The sequence below is a fragment of the Nothoprocta perdicaria genome, unplaced genomic scaffold, assembly GCF_003342845.1.
Source record: "Nothoprocta perdicaria isolate Ctin4 unplaced genomic scaffold, notPer1 scaffold_71, whole genome shotgun sequence".
In the NCBI taxonomy this organism is placed as follows: Eukaryota; Metazoa; Chordata; class Aves; order Tinamiformes; family Tinamidae; genus Nothoprocta; species Nothoprocta perdicaria.
The window spans coordinates 2,440,189-2,458,215 of record NW_020455988.1 but is presented as its reverse complement, the minus strand read 5'-3'; the positions used below and the strand labels follow the sequence as shown (position 1 = coordinate 2,458,215).

Below are 18,027 nucleotides of genomic sequence, written 5' to 3'. Positions count from 1 at the left end.
CTCCGTAAGTTCATCTGGGGTATGACAAAAATGCTCCTGCGAGGCTCGGCGCGCACGCCCGGACGGCTGCAAGACTACGTGCCGCGCTGCTCTTTATTTTGCGTCGGGAGAGTGAAAGACACAGAGGGATACACGTTTTCAGACGGGAAAATGTTTTTAGACCTTGCGAAAAGAGCAAATTGGGTAATTAAACTTGACAATAATCTGATTTACAAATACGTATGTAACGTGTGGGGAGGAGGGGAAGGCGAGAGAGAGACCAGAAAGGGATTTCCTTCTTTAAACATCACTAATCAAAATACTGTATGTGCACTACATCATATAAATACCGTTTTACCAAAATTGAAAAACGTGATGGCGTAAAGGAACAATATCCAAAATCAAAACCATACGGGGAAATCAAAGAAAAAAATCAACTCTTGTTTGTTTTTAATAATTAACAGGTTTGTGTGTTGGTTTTTAACAATTTTGAATTGACATGTAAAACACCACAATTACAATATACAGATCCATCAGTTCTTTAAAACAAAATGACAAAACAAAAAAAAAGAAACCACATCAAGACATGCAACATTAGGGTATTAGACAGCTAAATACATTGCTAGGAATATCTTTGTACACCTAATGTAGCCTGAACTTAATTTCGTCTCTACTTCTGCAAGGGCAGTCACAATTTTCCAAAAAGCAAGGCAAGCTTACGGGCCGCGCGCGCAAGTAAGGCTTCAGCTTGTACGTCAATCAGCGCTTTGGTGGCGAAGACCTGGCAGAGCTCTCGGGGTCCAGCAGGCCAGAGCAGAGGTCCCAGCGCGGGAGCCCCCGGGAGCCGGCGCAGAGCTGCCGGCGGAGCAGGGGCAGCCGCTCGCCGCGCGCCCCTCGCGCGCCCCGACGGGGGGCACGTGGCGGACACGCCAGCCGGGGCCGGCCCCGGCGCGCGCCGCCCGCCCGCTGCCGCCGGGCCCATGGAAGGGGCTGCAGCACCGCGAGTGGGGATGGCGCTGCGCGGCGCCCGCCCCGCGCTGCCCTGCTCCACACCTCGCCCGGCAAACGACGGCAAGGGCTATCTTGCCTAAAGGGGTAAATATATCAAATACGTGGCACAAGAGCATTCTCTGACTTTGATGGGATGGCCTTTTCACTCATGAGTGGTATGACGAAGCCAAGCAATAAAAAAATGATAATCAACTGGTATTAAGTATCCCTAAGTTCAGTATCTTCCATAAGCTGCCTTTTCAAGGAGCAAACGTTTTATGTGCACAGCAAGGGCAGGAAGCAGGATGGTAGGGCTGGTGGTTCAACACAGTCCAGATCAGCGGACCCAGACGTGTGTGCAAGAAGCATTCATGTTTTGTAAATTATAAAATAAAGGTAAATTTCACACCCCCCCAAATATTCAGGCTCTCAGTTGAGTATAACGGCAAGTGAGACCCAAACCAGTATCAACGTCGTAACTCGCTTAATGGTGGAGAGCTCTATGTGGAACAAAAATATTGCATTCAACTTTATAACTTCCTCCATTGGCTGAAAAGCTTACACGAGAACTCACAGACGGAGGGCACTTTGACGGCGTCATCGCTTTTCCTACGGTCTCGTACTCACTTCACTCAGTATCCCAGAACAAGCTTTCTACAGACGACTGGTTTTGCACGGCCACCTATGTCGTGCAGCCCGCCTTACAGCACAGCCAAAAGCAAGCCCACACCATAGAGCCTTTTGGGGAGAGAGAGAGACCCTTCTGTAAAGTTCTCCTGGAAGCAATGCAAGCAAACCACTACTCTAATACAGTGCTCGAAAGATTAATTTTAAATTTTATGTCTTCCCCTCACACACCACCATGGCGGAAGGCAATTGCTAGATGCGTCGTAATCTTTTTTATCGTGTAAAACTTGGCATCAAGTCTCTATGGAAGGCTGCATGGTAAAACAGTGCTGCTGTTGCTGCTGCTGCTAAACAACTAGCAAAATAATATTTAAAGCTAGGATTTATTGCTCCAGATTTAACTCGCAGAACCACACCGTTGTGTACAAACCGTTCATCTCCATAGATGCTCAGACGTGATTGTCTCCTTGTGTCTAAACACACAAAATACAAGCTGCTATCTGTACAGTTTACAGTACTGGAACACATATATTCGAAAATGAAGTATAGATATGTTACTTTTCAAAGATACATGACTTTATAGCAGGGGTTTACCCAAAGTTTTTTTTTTTTTTTTTACAGCCACTTTAAAAATAGACAACAACTTCACTAGTATAGCTAAGTTACATCAAAGAAAGAACCAGTGTACTGAATGTGGATCGACTGGCCAATTCCCCAGGCTCCCAGATTTTTTGTGGTTTGTTTTTTGAGGAAACCCCTATACAGAAATGAAAATAGTATCTGAGTATATTCTTCAATGGTGGACTAAGCAGTTTCTTAAAACAAGACTTTAGCTTGCCATTCACTTCGGACTGCCTTGAAAATAAGATACACTACTGCTTAAAAGAACCATCGGAATGCTTCAGCGCTGGGAACAGGTGTTCTCTAAAAAAGAAGCAAGAAAACAAGTTAAGCTTTCTTTCGTGGCATTGCAATACTCGATTTCATCTACTTGCTTTCTTTCCTTTACATTTTAGCCAGAGCTGCAGTTATATAGGACCAACATGATGACGCCTCACACAGCTTGGCAGCTCATAGAAACATCCTTTCTCTCAACACATGCCATTCAGGTACCAACACATACATGTCTTTGTCAAAATGTAACGCACCCAATGAGCTATTTCCTCCTTAGCTAAGCAAGGCAATTATGAAAAAGAAAACATTGTTATTAAAAGCTACGTAAGAGCAAAGGCAGGGATGTGATGGAGCTCCGCGAGGCGCTCCCTCGGCCCGCGCCGCGGAGGCAGCGCTCCAGCAGGCGGGCAGTGCTCCAGTGGGACGCCGGGGCGCGCGGCTCTCCCCACCGCGCCGCTCTGCCCAGCACAGACCTCCAGCGAGGGAAACGTGCGCTGCTGTGGAGGGCACAGGTCTCCGGGTGGGCGTCCCCTCACGGTTTCTGCTCGTCTCCCCCCAGGATTAACAATCGTTCACTGACCACGGCGGGAGCAAGAGCGAGCCCAGAGGCAACTTGGTGTCGGTCAGGCCCGGCTCACAAACCCTGGTTGCATTAGTGAGCTTCCACAGAGAGCAGGGCCACGCACAGTGAACTCCCCCTAAAAGCAAACCCCCTGGAAACAGCAATTAAAGTTGGCTACAGAGGAGCTCCYCTCATCTTGCTGTGTTATAAATAAATATCATGACTCTTTCTGAAGGTTTTCTTTCATTTTTGTCTTGGTAAGCACTGTCCAGCTTTGTCCTGGGCTAGCCTTACTCTCAGGTTTAACATTCGTGTCCCCAAAAATATGCAAGATCAAAACACTTCACGTGTGTCACCACCATTCTCAAGTAGGGGCAGTCGACACCCAGGCCGTCTCCGTGGATGTGGAAGTTTAATAAATCACCTAAACATTAACTTCCAAGGACAACAAACAGGCTTGTYGACTGAGATCCCCCGGAACAGCGGGCGTTCGCTCGGGGCCGGGGCCAGCCCAGCACCCGCTGTGTCGCGCACCGCGCGTGGGGCGCAGCCCGGAACCCRCGCGGCCCCCACGACGGCTCCGCGCCGCCTCGAGATGGCAGCTGACACCGCGCGGGGCGCGCAGATTCATACTGCAGCAAGACGTCGACGGGAAAAGAAGCCGGAGTTCAGCGCAGCGGCAAACAATTGCAAGGCTAAACCAATTTCCAGAGAAGAGCCAAACATGCAAATGTATTAAACTTAATATATTGCCTTCACCTGAAAACCAAATATAATATTCTCCTATGGGTCCATCTACCTACACACAGAGCTGCAGCTAGAGAGATTGAKTTAAAAAACAGAGACGGAAAATGCCGTTATTTTCCTGCAGCGTCAGGCTGACTTACTGTCAGACATTGTCATATCAGTTGGAAGTAAAGGTGCAATGTCTGATTAAAAGGTCATTCAGACCTTTAAATACATGGAATAGTATTTTTGAAGGGCAAGGCACTATTTTAATATGTCTGCTTTAAAAAAAACTAGGAGATAAGGAATTTTGCATCCGCACGCAAAGTTCTAATTAAGGATATACATTAACAATGAAATATCCCCGGCGCTAACCCCCAATTTGGGAATGAATTATTAATCCATGCTTAAACAAAAAGCTTTTAAAATAGAACAGGTGGCTCAGGTTAAATCAAAACCAATTTATGGGATGAAATCCTTTGATTTCACCGCTCAGAGCCTCAAGGTGATTTCAAGACCGAATGCCATCTTCCAGGCCGCTCGGTGGCTCGGCACACCAATACACAGGCGTAAGCGCAAGGACCATCTACCTTCTGCTTTATAAATGCTCGAGTCCCAGCTGGGGAATGAAACCCGCGGCGAGACTGCGAYGAGCTTCTGGACCTCGCCTGGGCTTGCAGGAAATCATTATCCCGAGTGTCAGGGAAGACAGATTTCCCGGGAAGGAGAGGGCAGGGGGCCAGCAGCGCTGTTGAGGACAGGCCTGCTGCTCCCGCCGCTGCAGATCCCGGCCAACGGCAGCCTCGTTCCCAGGAGGAAAGGCTGCAACCGGCAGCCCCGGCTGCTCCTGATTGGTGATGCTACGAGCACTGGAGGTCAGCCCTACCAACCGGGAATCACCCTCAGGATTAAAAGTCTCTTGTTCCCTTTCTCTTCTTGCCAGCCTTCACTGAAAACTGAGCTTGCTGCAGAAGCAGGAGGAATAGCGCCAACATTTGAAATGCAGTATTTAATTGTGTTCTTGAAAAATCACCTTCACATGGAGAACCAAATCCACCACGTTGTCTGGCATCATGAGAAGAAAGAAAAAAAGCAAGCAAACCCAACGGAACAGTGAGGTACCCTTAAACAAAGCAGCAGTGGAAAAACCACAGACATCTCTGCCAGCCATGGCAAGGCCCAGGAGCTGCAAAGCTCCTCATACACGTGCATGCAGGCACACACTTACAGCAGGTTAAAGCAGCAAAATGCAGGTGCTGTGATTTGTCACCAGAGACTCCATTTGGCCATTTCACGTTGGGCACCAGGCCATGGGATCCTGATGCTGGCACCTGTGGGTCACTCTGGGGCCAGCAGCTCCTCTGCTCAGCCCCAGTGCTTGGAGGGATGTTGAGAGCCGCTGCCGCCTCGTGCCTGTGACACGTTGTGGAGATGCCCCCTCTCCCGGCTGGCTGAACGTCACAGCTTGCAGCTGCCTGCAAGACCTGCTGCGTAGCTCGCAAGCCAGCAAASCCGAGAGCTGCGCTGGTGCTTGGGCTGCAGACCACAGGCACAGCTGCATTCRTCAGCCGCTGCATAAGTCAGCTTTGCTATTACCTTCTGCAAGGCTAGGGAATCACTGTGGGAGAGGTGAACCACATTCATAAATAAAACAGTAATAAAATATAGCAGAGAGCTACGTGATTACGAGCCAATACTTCACCAGTGTCTAAAGAGGTTGCCTGATGTACAAATCCTTTTGTGTTTGATCCTCGAGCCAAAGGCCTCTTCTCGCAGAGGCAACATGGCACGCTGGCTACAGCAAAGTGCACTGCAGAGGCAGAACTCTCCCTTCCCCTGGAGCAGCCCTGGCTGAAACAACCAGCCCTCTGGTAGGTACATGGCAGCTGAGGGGTGAAGATTTGGGCTACCTGACAGTGCCCTTACGTAGACCGAGGTGACTGCAAAAAAAAAGACAGGAGTGAAGGAGCTTCTTTCTTAATGAATCCCAAACGTAAATGGCACCAGGGTGGATTTTCCTGTATTTCCCAAAGCTGCTGGGATGGTGCCAGCCACACAAGGAAAAGTGACCTTCACGGTGTCTTCATGGGTGGGTGCTCTTGAGTTTCTCATGCTGGAGGACAAGCCCTTCTTGAAAGTCCTTCCACAAGAGATGCAATTTGGTGCTTAGGCCAGTGGATGCAGGACGTAAAATTTGTCCCACTAGGCTAAGGGACAGAGAAACCTGGTGCTACATGACAGCAAAACAAGTTCGCCTGGAAAGCCTTGCTCCCAGYGTGAAACGCAGCGTGGATCAGTCAGCAGCCCACGGCACACGCTGAGCATCACCAGCGGTGAGGCCGGAGCCGGGCTTGTCTCCCACTCTGGTGAACGTGGACCCCAGCCCTGGTCAATGCCATGAAAGCCTCAAGGCTTGGGAGAAGAGCTGAGCGCAGTGAGCGCAGTGAGCGTCCTGCTGCCTCCTCCAAGCCAGGCCTTACATCTCCAGTGCTGCACGCAGTTTTAGGGGGCAGCCGATCCCAATGGGCATGAGGACCAACACACAGATCCTGCTGCTCATACAGAAACTGTCCCGAGTCGCTGCAGAGCCAGGTGAGTGAGCGCGGCGCTGTGCAAGGCTGCCAAGGACGCGAGGTCCCTCCCCTGGTCTGCCCTGCCAGCCCGTGCTCTCACAGCACCTCCCCTCTCCTTCCTTAAATGCTGAACCACCCTGAGAGGAAAGCAGCCTTTAAAATTATCTATGGCCCACTTTGTTCTCCTCATAAATATACATTACCTACAGCATTGGCTTTGGGGAAAAGCTCCTAAGGCTCAAATTCAGCTCACACAGTTTCCTTGAATGTTTTTCTTCAGGAGAGCAAGCTTGGGGGCAGAAAAAAAAGCCTGAGAATTCCCAACCCTGGAAAAGGGAAAGGGAGGGAGAGGTCTAGTGCGGYGCGCGAGGGAGGCCGGGCGAGGAGGCCCTGCGGAGCTGCGCGCCGCCGGCCCAGGGATGAGGCATCGCGCCCACGAGGCCTGCGGCATTGGCTGGTCCGGGCAGAGCTCTCGCTGTGGGAGCAGTCGGCTCCTTCCTGCCCTGGCAGCTTCCCACAAAACCGCAGGCACCCAGAAAGTTGCTGCGGGCTCTGGCTGAGGTGTGGAACAGCCCATGAAGCTGTGGCACCCCTGCCAAAACCCCGGAGTGCCCACGGACGCTGCCTCCTGCTCACAGGATGCGTTATCACGCTCTGCCACCACCCGCCAAAAAACAGCTTCTTTCTAGACTTTCCGGATAAAAAGGCTGTTAGGTCAGAAACTCAGCAGTGAGTTTGTTTTAACAATTCAAGATAAAACATCTCCCATCATACCTGAGCAACAGACCTGTCTCCCTCTGTAGTGGGGATGAGGTTTAACATTTGTTTTAAAAGCCACCTTTATTTGCTCTGAGAGGGCATGAATCTGCTTGCTGGCAGTTAGTTTTCCACTTGTGCTGTGTCTCTCTCATGAGGAGTTTGACACGAACCAGACTCAGAGCGCACTAGATTAGGAAACTCGTTTGACTTTCCCTGCCGCCAACTCCATGAAGTGAAAGGCAAACCTCCACCACGGCGTACATCCAACAGAAACTCAGAAAACGAACTGCTAATTCGGGGACAAAAAGCCCAGCTCCTCTCCAGTTTATCACTTGGCTAACAGCCTCAAGAGATTTCAGTGAGGCCAGCTGCAGAAGAGAGGGAGAACTAAAGACCTGTCACCACAGGGCCAGATCCTTCCTCTTGGACCTACCATCAGCAGTAGGCAGTAGTTCCCCAACTAAATCAATAGGAATAATTTGAGAAATAATGTATTTCTCCACAGGAAAAAGAACAAGCAAACATCTCTCTCATTTACATTCAGCGCACATCATTGTCTATTTTATATATATATCTTCTTCTGCTTTCGATAGGAGATTAAATTTGAGGAGTGGGTAAACAATTTCACTTTTTTGATCTAAAAATTGTATAACACCACTGGGAAAAAAAACAGATGGCAAATACGCACCAGAAACAGTGAGGAATCAGGGCTAACTTGGTCAAAGAAAAGCGGCTGAGCCGCGTGCAACAGGAGTGACGGAGCTGCTTCCCATGCTGGCGAGCTCCAAGGCTCAGAGCGGTCGCACCAGCTCCAGCCAGGCCGCTTGCACGCACCCTGGCCCGCTGGGAATCCGCGGGGGCCACTGGAGCCGCTCAGCGCTGCCTCACGCTACGGCTGGTGTGCACGTGTTGCTCCAGGAAGAGGGATGAGCCCTGGAAAGGAACAAATCCCCTCGGCTGCTGCCAGGGCCGGGAGCAATTGGCGACGGCCGCCACGTTCCCACACGCTGGCTCCCCGGTGCCAGCGGGGCTCTTTTGGCCAGGGAGCGGCGAGCCGTAGCCAAGTCTCCAGCTGGGGCGGCCGCGCGCTCCGAGCGCTCGCAGCGAGCGGCTGGGCGGCTCGCGGGGCCGTGCCAGGCACCGGCGCGCGGCGCTGGCAGCGCCCTCCGCACCTCCGCTGCCCGCCCAACACTGGCCCCAGCGGGAGCCCTTAAAAGCTGCTGGCAAAGACAGCGGCCAGGGCCTTCGGGTCGGAGGCTGCAATAGGCTGCTGGCACAGCAACCAGAGCTTCCTATTCCCTTCCTGTATGCTTTCCAAGCAGCCCTTTCAATTCCTGCCGTTTTGCAGCTATCTCTACAGCCGAGGAAGGAGCTGCTAAGCCCTCTGCAGCAGCTACTCAGTGGCACATGGTGAAGACTTTGCTATTTTTACTTCTTATTTGCATTTCAGCCGCGTGCAAAGGCCTCGGGGAGGATGGAGATCATTTCCGTAGGCTCTTGGCCTCTCAGCAGGCAGCACCGCTTTCTAAGGGAGCAGGAGGGCCAGTGCGAGCCCTGGGTCACCTCAGAGCCTGGCCTGAGGCCAAGCAGCCCACAAGGCTGTCACTCAGTGGCCTCTCTCTCACTGTGGGGATTGCCAAACACCTTCCTCACATAAAGCAGGAACCTCTGCCACTGGGAAACGTTTTACAGAGAAATTCCTGAGCGCCACAGTACCCAAAACGCTGCCCCTCTGAAGAYACCACAAACAAAACAGCCGCTGCAGGGCTCCGCTCCAGCTCCTGCCTGGTTCCTTGCTCTGGCGCCGCTCCCTCGGGGAGCACCGGCAGCAGGGAGCCGTCCTTGGCAGCACACGTGCATGTGCGCCCCTCACGCTGCCGCTCACTGCCTGCCTCGGCCGGCCCCTGTGAAAGCTGCCCATCCATCCCCACCAGGTACTCTCCCCCCACACATGCAAGCTCACAAACAGATTTATTCTCGTTAACATTCATCCCATTAATGAGGAATCCCTGTTGGTTCGTCATCCGGCAGTACAAGCCTTAGCACTCCACGTCTGATATCTCTATCATCCTCCAAACGGCTGCTCCGGGGTACAATAATCTCTTCTGGACRGGTCTCCCAAGGAAGGGAGGTACAGTTCTCCACCTCAACTGCCAGACCTCAATTTAAATCTCTTTCCTCTAGAGATGTGCTGCCTTCAGCATCTTTTTCTCTTACGTGGAACCTAAAACCAGCTACGATGCCTCATTGATTAGCTAACCGCATCTGTCCTTCGGGATTTTTCACATGCCACTAATAAAAGAGCCAGTGAAAAATATACCCCTTAAATGCCTGGCCTCTGCTTGGTTTCTTTTCCTCAATACTTTCCAAAAACATGTATTTACCCAAACACAATACTCAGGAAATTACCTGGGCTTTCAGTCACCACCTACACCTCCCTGCTGGCGCCAGCTTGGTGCTGTGAGCCCCCGAGCACGGGGCATTCTCTGACTGGGTGCAGGACAAGGAGCAGCAACACCCCCGTGCAGCGGCTCACCGCAGCTCCTCACAGCGAGCGAAGACATTAGAGCCCGTCAAGGGCTCTGAGCACCGCTCATTCCCTGTTATGTCTTCTGAAATTTTCACAGATGACAATTAATGCTCATCTCAGTGATTATTTGTGTGACACTGTCACCTCCGCTCGATTTTGACCTCCAATTTATTTTACATCAGCTTCTAAGCAACCACCCGACTGCAATTGCTGCCTCCCTGTGCTGAGATGAGCTGGTGATTTAGAGGGAACAGGTTTTATTTCATTACCAAGCTTGTGTCATCAAGTCCTTTCCCACCCACTCACTGGTGGCTCACTACTCAGACCTGAAACCCTTTCAAATAYATATTCTCCTCTTTTGCCCCCTCTAAAACCGACGACTTTCATTTGACTAYAGCACCCATCTGAGAGGTCACATATCTAGCAGAATCTACTCCCCACTCACCACTCTGCCTTCCTGAGCTGCCTAAGGGCACTACCCCAACGCTCAGGATGGTGTTGAGCCGCCTGCCATGTAACTGCTCTGAGAAACCTCGGGGCACCCCACCTGTGCTGATGGGACACATCATGTGCGCTAGGGAAGCGCAGGCTGACAGGACCCCGGGATCCTCCAGCTCCTCCGAGACGCACATTACACACCACCCAGGACACCCACGTCGGGCCTGGCAGTCCCAGAGCGACAAATCACCATCCTCACTCCTCCCTATCCGCGCTTGTCAGCTTGACGCTGCCCGTGCCTTCCTCCTTCCCTGGGCTTTTGAACAACTTGTCCAGATGACGCAACTCCTCCCATGTCACACGCTCAGCCCAGTCTCCAGGGCCTCTCCATAAACCGTACTTGGCTTGAAAAATGAGCTGAAGAAACCAGACTTCGTTCTCACCTCAGGCATGCGGGAAGCCCCACTCCTCATCCTCCCAGCGCCCATCCTGGGTAACGACAGCTCAGCCTCTCCACAGGGAAGTTCTGGGAAGACCACAACCAACGAGCTCTCTGCCACTGTTACCTGAACTCTCACCCCTTAAGCCGTGACTCCTAGCCAAAGGACAGCGTATACCAGCTAATACAGACCCAATAGAGAAGCACGACACGGCGCGGGGCCGAGGCAGCGTGGAGCTGAAAGGAATGCCGTCCAGAGGAAGGAGAGGCGCCCAGCTTTCAAACGCCTAGCACTTCAAAGACTGAAACAAAGAAAAACGCTCAGCAGACCCAAGGAAAGAATAAAACTCAAAGGTGATTAAATAAAAGGGGATTTCACGAGTTTGCTGCCCATTAAGAACGCAGTATCCAGTATGACCCAGACTGGCTTCATTCCTTTCAAGTTCTCATATTTCACTTGGCACTGTAGTTAAATATCAGGTTAAATGAGAAAAAGGAAAAAAAAAAAAAGAAAAAGAGAGAAACTTTGGAAAACTACAAAAATTTCAAGAAGCTTATCACATACCTGGCTACGGATTTTTATGGTCTTAATTAAGAGGAAGCCTAGGAGTCACAGGGAGGAGAAAATATTTCCCATAATGTCTGAGAGTAGAAGTTAACAAGCCTGCTGGGATCTTTTTAGCCCCTGCAGAGCTAGGGCTTCAACATTATTAAATGGCTGTCGCATCTGAAGCATGGTGCAACATACCTCAGCAAACAACAGAAAGCACAGGATGCTGAAATGGGAGAAGACTTTAAATTACGCCGCAGAGTAATTCAATTTCAGGACAGGTGTTTGGAGGTGATTGAACAAGGTATGACTGTGGAAAACAATAAAGGTGCCCAAAAGAAGAGAAAAGACAGACAYAGCAGGCCGGGCTCCCAAACAGCAAAAAAGTGGCAGATGAAGCCACATGCTTGGAGACACTGAGGTTCAGCAGGATCAGGCCACATGCTTGGAGACACTGAGGTTCAGCAGGATCATTCCAAGTATGATTTCTGAGCTATCGGAAAACACGGGTGTTCCAGAACCAGAGAAATGCTTTCTTCAAGAGACGTTATTCCCCAGGAACCACAGCATCCCTTGGCAACTTTTAAACACAGAGTAGGTGGCGCAGGAATTCTTAGCGACAGAGGCTAAGTCCCGGAGACCTGCTCATGGAGATCTCAGTTACTTTCCTAATTCCCCTAACTCTAAACCTTTCCCCACGCAGCCGCAGCTGCTTCACACTGTGGCTGGTGATCAAACRGATTAGGCAGTATTTGACGAGATTCTAAGGCGCAACTTCTAGGTTTGCCTGCTTAGAAATGTTTCTCTTGCCAAGCCAAACCCTTGAAATACAAAGTATCTGAAGACTGCTAGCTTAGCTTTCATTGATACATTTTTGGAAAGGATATTGACTCAGCCAGTGTTATGCATCAATGWCATGACACAGAGTAACGAATATCTCTCTCCTATTTAACTCCCTAAASCACATTTCTTGCAACACACAGAACTTCCTATAGCAGGACCAGGATTTTGCTATTCTAAAGGAACCTCTACCTGACATCCTAATTCATTCTCCAATCAAGAAAAGTCTTCCCTGACTTCAGCAAAGGCGTCAGATGTTGACCTAGCAAACAGAAGTGCATGGAAAGTAGCCCAATAAAATAATATCAGGAAAATATAGACAGAAATTGAGAATGTCACTCTTCAGTTGTTATTCTGTCAGCCACCCCAAGCGAGCAGGATATAACGCGATATTCACACCACTACCAACTTAAACAAGACTCCTTCTGTGAATAAGGCATGAGGTGCACAGCCCACAATGTTTTGTACAAACACAGAACTGGCAAGGTTTCCTACAAGTGCTATAGCTGGCATAGCAAAGTCCCACTGCCTTCTGCGCACCTCAAACTGAAATACAAATTCCAAATCACTTGGATGACTCGGGGGGAAAAACCTCACTCATTACTGCCTTAAGGAAAAAAAAAAAAAAAAAAAAAAAAAGCATCACTCGTCCTATTTCTCATAACCTATGCAACTTGTCCAGCCTAAACAATACACTCTGATTGAACATATCAACTTGCAGCAGAAGTGACCATGAACACCAAAGCCTGGTGCAAAACATGGACGCCCACCTGTGTAACCCATGTTAGTACTTAGGGGAACGCTCAAAGACCATTGCACGTGCTGCTCTGTGCAGGCAGGACACGAGCTGCCAGGACCTGTTATCTCTCTCACCACACGGACAATTTCACTGGCAAACGGAGTTCAGTGATTTAAAGTGAGCAACTTCAACRCAAGCAGAAAGTAGTGTTTCTGTTAAAACCCTTGACTACTCTATAATTTTCCCTGAAATCCTTAAAATTTGGTTCAGTTCAGTACCGAATCACACCACTAYGAGACTTCTTTATGTCAGAGAAGCTTCATTTCAAGAAAAGATGTGAATTTGTCCTACTTTCACAAAATACAAATGCCACTGCACTGTATCAAACAGTAGTTTATATAACGTACATTCTCGCTGGAACATAGACACTATGCTTGTGGCAGTCTTCTTGCATTTTAAATATCACATGAAGAGAAGGAACACCAAAACATGAAATAGTAACACAGATTACACCCAGATCTGCTTCAGAGCCGCGCTAGGCTTCTCAGCCTGGCAGCTGCCTGGATTTCCTCACTCCGTAATGCACCAGAACTGCTAGGGGGGGAGTAAAACCCGAGCTCCAGAGGCCTCTCAGCATCTTCCTCAGCCCCGTGTCTCCCACCCACCAACTTCACTGTGAGATGAAGACATTCCTTCCTTACGGGATTTGATCCTACAGCAGAAGTTCAAGCCAACTTCAAACACATTTCCAAGCTATGGCACTCAGGACATGGTGAGCAAACACATCTGCAGCTGGTGGGAGAAGTAGCCTTTGTGTTACACGTTGTCCCCCAAAATCTCCAGGGTCAAAAGGAAAATGTGCTGCTGAATGTATGTTTACTCCAGGCAGGCAGAAGCCTGGATGAACGTGACAAACTGTCATGAATGCTCAACGAAAGTCAAATCTCTCCCTGCCTCTTGTCTCCTCCGCTCAGCGCCAGTACCGTCACGCCAAGAACGTGCGCGGAGTGCCAACCCAGAGAGACAGCCCGACACAGTCCCCACACGCATGCGCCAGGAGCAACCAACAGCTCGCGCCTGAGAGCCTCCCTCTTTACCTGGAAACAGACAAACAAGAGCATCCTGGCAGCGAGGCACGGGCACACATGAGGAGAAGGAAGAAAAGGGCATTCGGGACCAATTGGAGCTTTCTAGCGGAGAGCCAACCGGAAGCCCCGGGAGCAGCCGGCTTGTTCTTGCTTCGGCTCAGAAAGCCAGGGGGGCAGGCAGGGCCTTTCCGCCTGCTCCTACAGTGTGCAGCGCACAGGGACCCTCACACCATTCGGGAGCTCCAAGGCAGCAGCAGGAGGCTGGGAGCGCTGCTGTAAAGATGCGGGTCAGTGAGGACCAGCAAAGCGGATGCGGGCCAACAGCATGGTCCGTCTTCTGACCCCGCGGCGGCCACCTGCATCGGGTTAGCTGCCTGCTCCTTATCAGCTTCTTCCGAAGCTCCTCATGCTACTCAATTCCACCCTGCAGCCGCTTAACTTATGCATGTAATTCACAGCTAGAGAGGCGGAAGGGAAATTGCTTCCTCAGAGGCCCCGACTAATTGACCCTTATCCACAGAGCTCAGCGGTGCTCCCCTAACAGCGTCCGTGCGCACTACCGAAACACGAAGCGCACGCTCTGCGGTTGCCAGCATGGCCCCTCTCCCTCGTGGCAATGCCATATGGTGCTAAGATTTGCAGGATCAGACGCCGTTGCTGCTGAAATCAATCATCACCGCCCATCCCCGGCGAAGGCGATCTCCAACTCCCGCTGACTCGAAGCAAAGCTCGGTGAGGTGCCTCGGATTTGGCTGTTGCTATTTACTGTTTCAGTTGGGTATACAAATGTTTACTTTAATAGCATACGCGCTAATTAGCCAGGCAGTTACAAATAAAGCAAGTGGCACTGAGAGCGTGCCCAAACATCACGGGATATCTCACATGAGGGCTGAATCCTTCAGACCTTGCCCACCCGAGCCAGCCCCTCTGCCTGTTCTCACTGCCATCCTAGTGGAAGGCAGACRGGGGGCAACTGAAATCCGCACAAGCGCATAGAATGGGGATGCCTTGCTTCAGAGAGACGGATGGAAAGTAAGGTTAGGTTCCTGATCTTTGCAACCTGCTGCCAAAGTTACCAACATGTACACCAATCAGGGGAAAATAAGTGGTCTCTATGGGTGAATAAAGATTATGTCTCTTTAAACCAACTGTAAATCCGAACGAACACAGAATATACATACACAAGCAGGCAGCGTGCAATGTGACGTCAATCTTATTTTTATGGATTTATTATTACTGTACATAAAATTTCCTAGTAATAATAACATTCTATGGAAAATACTAGAGCATGGGGACACTTTTAAGGTGAAAATATTACAAGAAAAATAGGAAAAAAAATCTGAGTGTTTAAAAAGAATGCTGTGAGGGAAGCTTTCCATTAAAAAGGTAAAGGTCAGGAACTTAAAGCATTGCTGTCAATCTGTCTTAAACTTGAGGTACTAACCTTGAAGGTTATATCACATGCCTTCATTGCACCAGCAGAGGAACAGATTGGAAAGGAAAAAGAGAGAAATGATTTTGGTGGGATCAACCAGTTGACCTTTTATTATTCTCTTGATGTTTATTTTGTTTGCAAACACAGTTTCACCTCCTGCCTTCAACAGTTTCCACAATGCATCGCCAGTGCAGAGCACAATTCCCAGGACATACAGAAATCCGCTGATCCGTGGGCACCACCACCCCTGCTGCACTTCCCAGGAGCAGGCGGGATCACCTGTGGAGCTGGGCAGATCGCCCAGGCCTGTGAGGCAGGTTCRGCGGAGGCGGCTCTCACGCACCTGCAGCTGCCCGGCCCTGTGGGGCCTGTCCCTCCCTGCTGGCTGCCTTGCTGCCAGCGCGCCGGTGCTCTGGGCAGTCGCGCTGTCACTCCTCATTATTTAATTAAAAAGAGAGGGAGCGAGAAAAATGAGAAGGAATAAGAAAAAAAGAAAAAAAAAAAAAAAAAAAAAAAAAAAAAAAAAAAAAAGGAAAAAAAAAAAAAAAAAAAAAAAAGGACTCTTGTGGAAAGTTGCTCAGTTTGGGAACTCTTCCATTCCTAGCAGCAAATAACACGCCTGCAAAGACGTTAGCCACCCGCCCTGAGGTACTTTGGGAGCAGGCGCAGGCTGTGGGGAAGCACCGCCGCACGCGGTGTCTGCCACRGGAAAGGACCCGCCGCCTCCAGCCACAGCACAGCACACAGGAGGTTCCCTGCTTAACTAGCTGGCAGGGCACAAAGAAGGGGGAGGGGAAAAAAGGATGAAAAGCAGCAAAGGCAGGTGCTTATGAGAGTACACCAGTGGTTAATAAAACTACAGTTTTACTAGTCACAATGGTTAAACAGTTTTAATGGGCGGCACTCTCATAACATGCSTGAGCAGTTTTTAAGGCTGCAGAGCACCTCTGCCAGGAGCGAAGGAGTTCTGGAAATGCTCTCAGGGAGGCACGGGAACTCACAGAAAGATCTGATAACATATAAATTAGTTTCTTCCAGAGATAGCTCACTTTCTGCACAGATCGATAATCCATCAGGATCTATCGTTTATCATAAGCATTAAATCACAGCAGCATCCTGGCTTCCGAGCCCAACAAGAGGACTTTGTGCACCGAAGGGAGCCACCCCGCTACACCACGCGGTGCTGAGGGGGATTTGCCACAACCCCCTGTTCGAGTAGTTCCTCCCAGGCTTTCACTATTAAGATCCATCATTATATTCTATATATTCTCTGCAAGCTTCCTACAAAACCAACAGTGGTCTATCCCTGACGAAAGCAACAGTTAAAAAGCAATCTCGTTTCTAGCACCTGGGGAGTCCATCCTGGCTGCTGCATTAGTGATGCTGGCTCATTGGATGTTCACAAAAAAACAGCTGGGAAGATGGAGTAAGAAAGAGCGAGCTACAAAGGAAACTTTCTGCAAGGACAGTTCACTTGTGCAAGGGGGAAGCAATTAGGCATCCTGATGAGGCTGRCTACAGAATGGTTAACGGTATCAGTCAGATATCGACCAAAACCCCCAACACTGCTTCGGTCCCATGGCAGCATCAATATCAATGCCGTTACTTCTATTTATTTAACGCTAAACAAATTAGTGGGTTCTTCTCCATGCTTTATGCCCTTGAACCCCTCACCCCACCTCTTCTTAGGGAGAGACCACTCCTGCGAGCAATGAGTTGGGAAGCAAACCACAACACACACGCACGCACACAGAGGGAAGTTGTAATTTCTCACTTAGTTGCTAATTTCTGTGACTACAAATCTGGATGTCACCCAGGATATGCTACTCCTCTGTACTAAATCCATCATCCTCAACACCTTCCGACAYGTCTGATATGTGCATCTAACCAGCAACACTATAATTTTAATAATGACAAGGGATTAAGTATGATTGCTAGTCTTTCCTCGTGCTTGTTTCCTTCGCCTGAAGACATCAACCAATAGCCGTTTCACTTGTATTTGTGTATTTTTGTTTCCATTGTCTGTCGTACTGGATACATCAACCAAGATTTCCGTAACATCACACCTGCCTGTCTTCTGCATGTCTAGCACACTTGAAAACCTGTCTTTACATCTTTGCGATATTCAATACATTGTCAGTTCCGAGGACACATTGTAAAAAATAAACRTATATACAGTTCAGTCAGAAATGAGTTCAGTCATACCTGTGCTATTTTTTTTCCATTGTACTTTATACACCATAAGCAGGGTTTACTTCGTAAAATATATTGCCAAAGGAAAGAAAAAGGTTAACTTCACCACACGTCCCACCAACTATGGGGCTCTGTGGCCCGGTGTCCTCCTCCGCTCTGCGTGGCCCCAGGAGGCCCCCGCCTCCCCCCCTGCACCTGYGACTGCTGGAGCTACCTCCCCGGCCCCCCTGAGCATCAGGAGAAAAAAAAATAGTAGTAATGATAACAGCAATTAATAAAAAAAAGAGCAGGCTGGAGTGAGAGGAGAGGCAGCGGTCCCTCGGGGCGGGCCGGCGGGTGGGCGGCTGCGGTGCAGCGGGGCCGCCTCACAGCCTGAAGGAGGCCTCGGAAAAGGGATGCTGCATCTTGAAGCTAGACAAGAAGCACTGCAGGGGCGGGGGCAGGGGGTTCAGGAGGGACGGCGGGAGGCTGGGGAAAAAGAAATCATCGCCTCTGACCTCTAGCGACGTGCCCGGCTTTTTCTTAAGCTCTTCGCATTTCCTAAACTTGCAGATCTGGTGTCCCGTTTTGCGGTTCCTGCAACTGCTGCAGACTCCACAGTTGATGAGCCGCTTGCAGGGCACGCACACCCCGCACCGTTTCCGCTTCTTCTTGGCGGGGTTGCC

At 49.9% G+C, this 18,027-nt stretch overlaps 1 long non-coding RNA gene across 1 annotated transcript; it reads right to left on the bottom strand.

Annotated features, from left to right (window-relative positions):
- Positions 1-1,200: 1,200 nt before the first annotated feature.
- LOC112957274 lies at positions 1,201-18,008 on the bottom strand. Its single transcript, XR_003251188.1, has 2 exons — positions 17,860-18,008; positions 1,201-2,520 (listed from the first exon to the last, which is right to left on the bottom strand). It is a non-coding gene; the product is annotated as an uncharacterized LOC112957274 (long non-coding RNA).
- Positions 18,009-18,027: the final 19 nt, after the last annotated feature.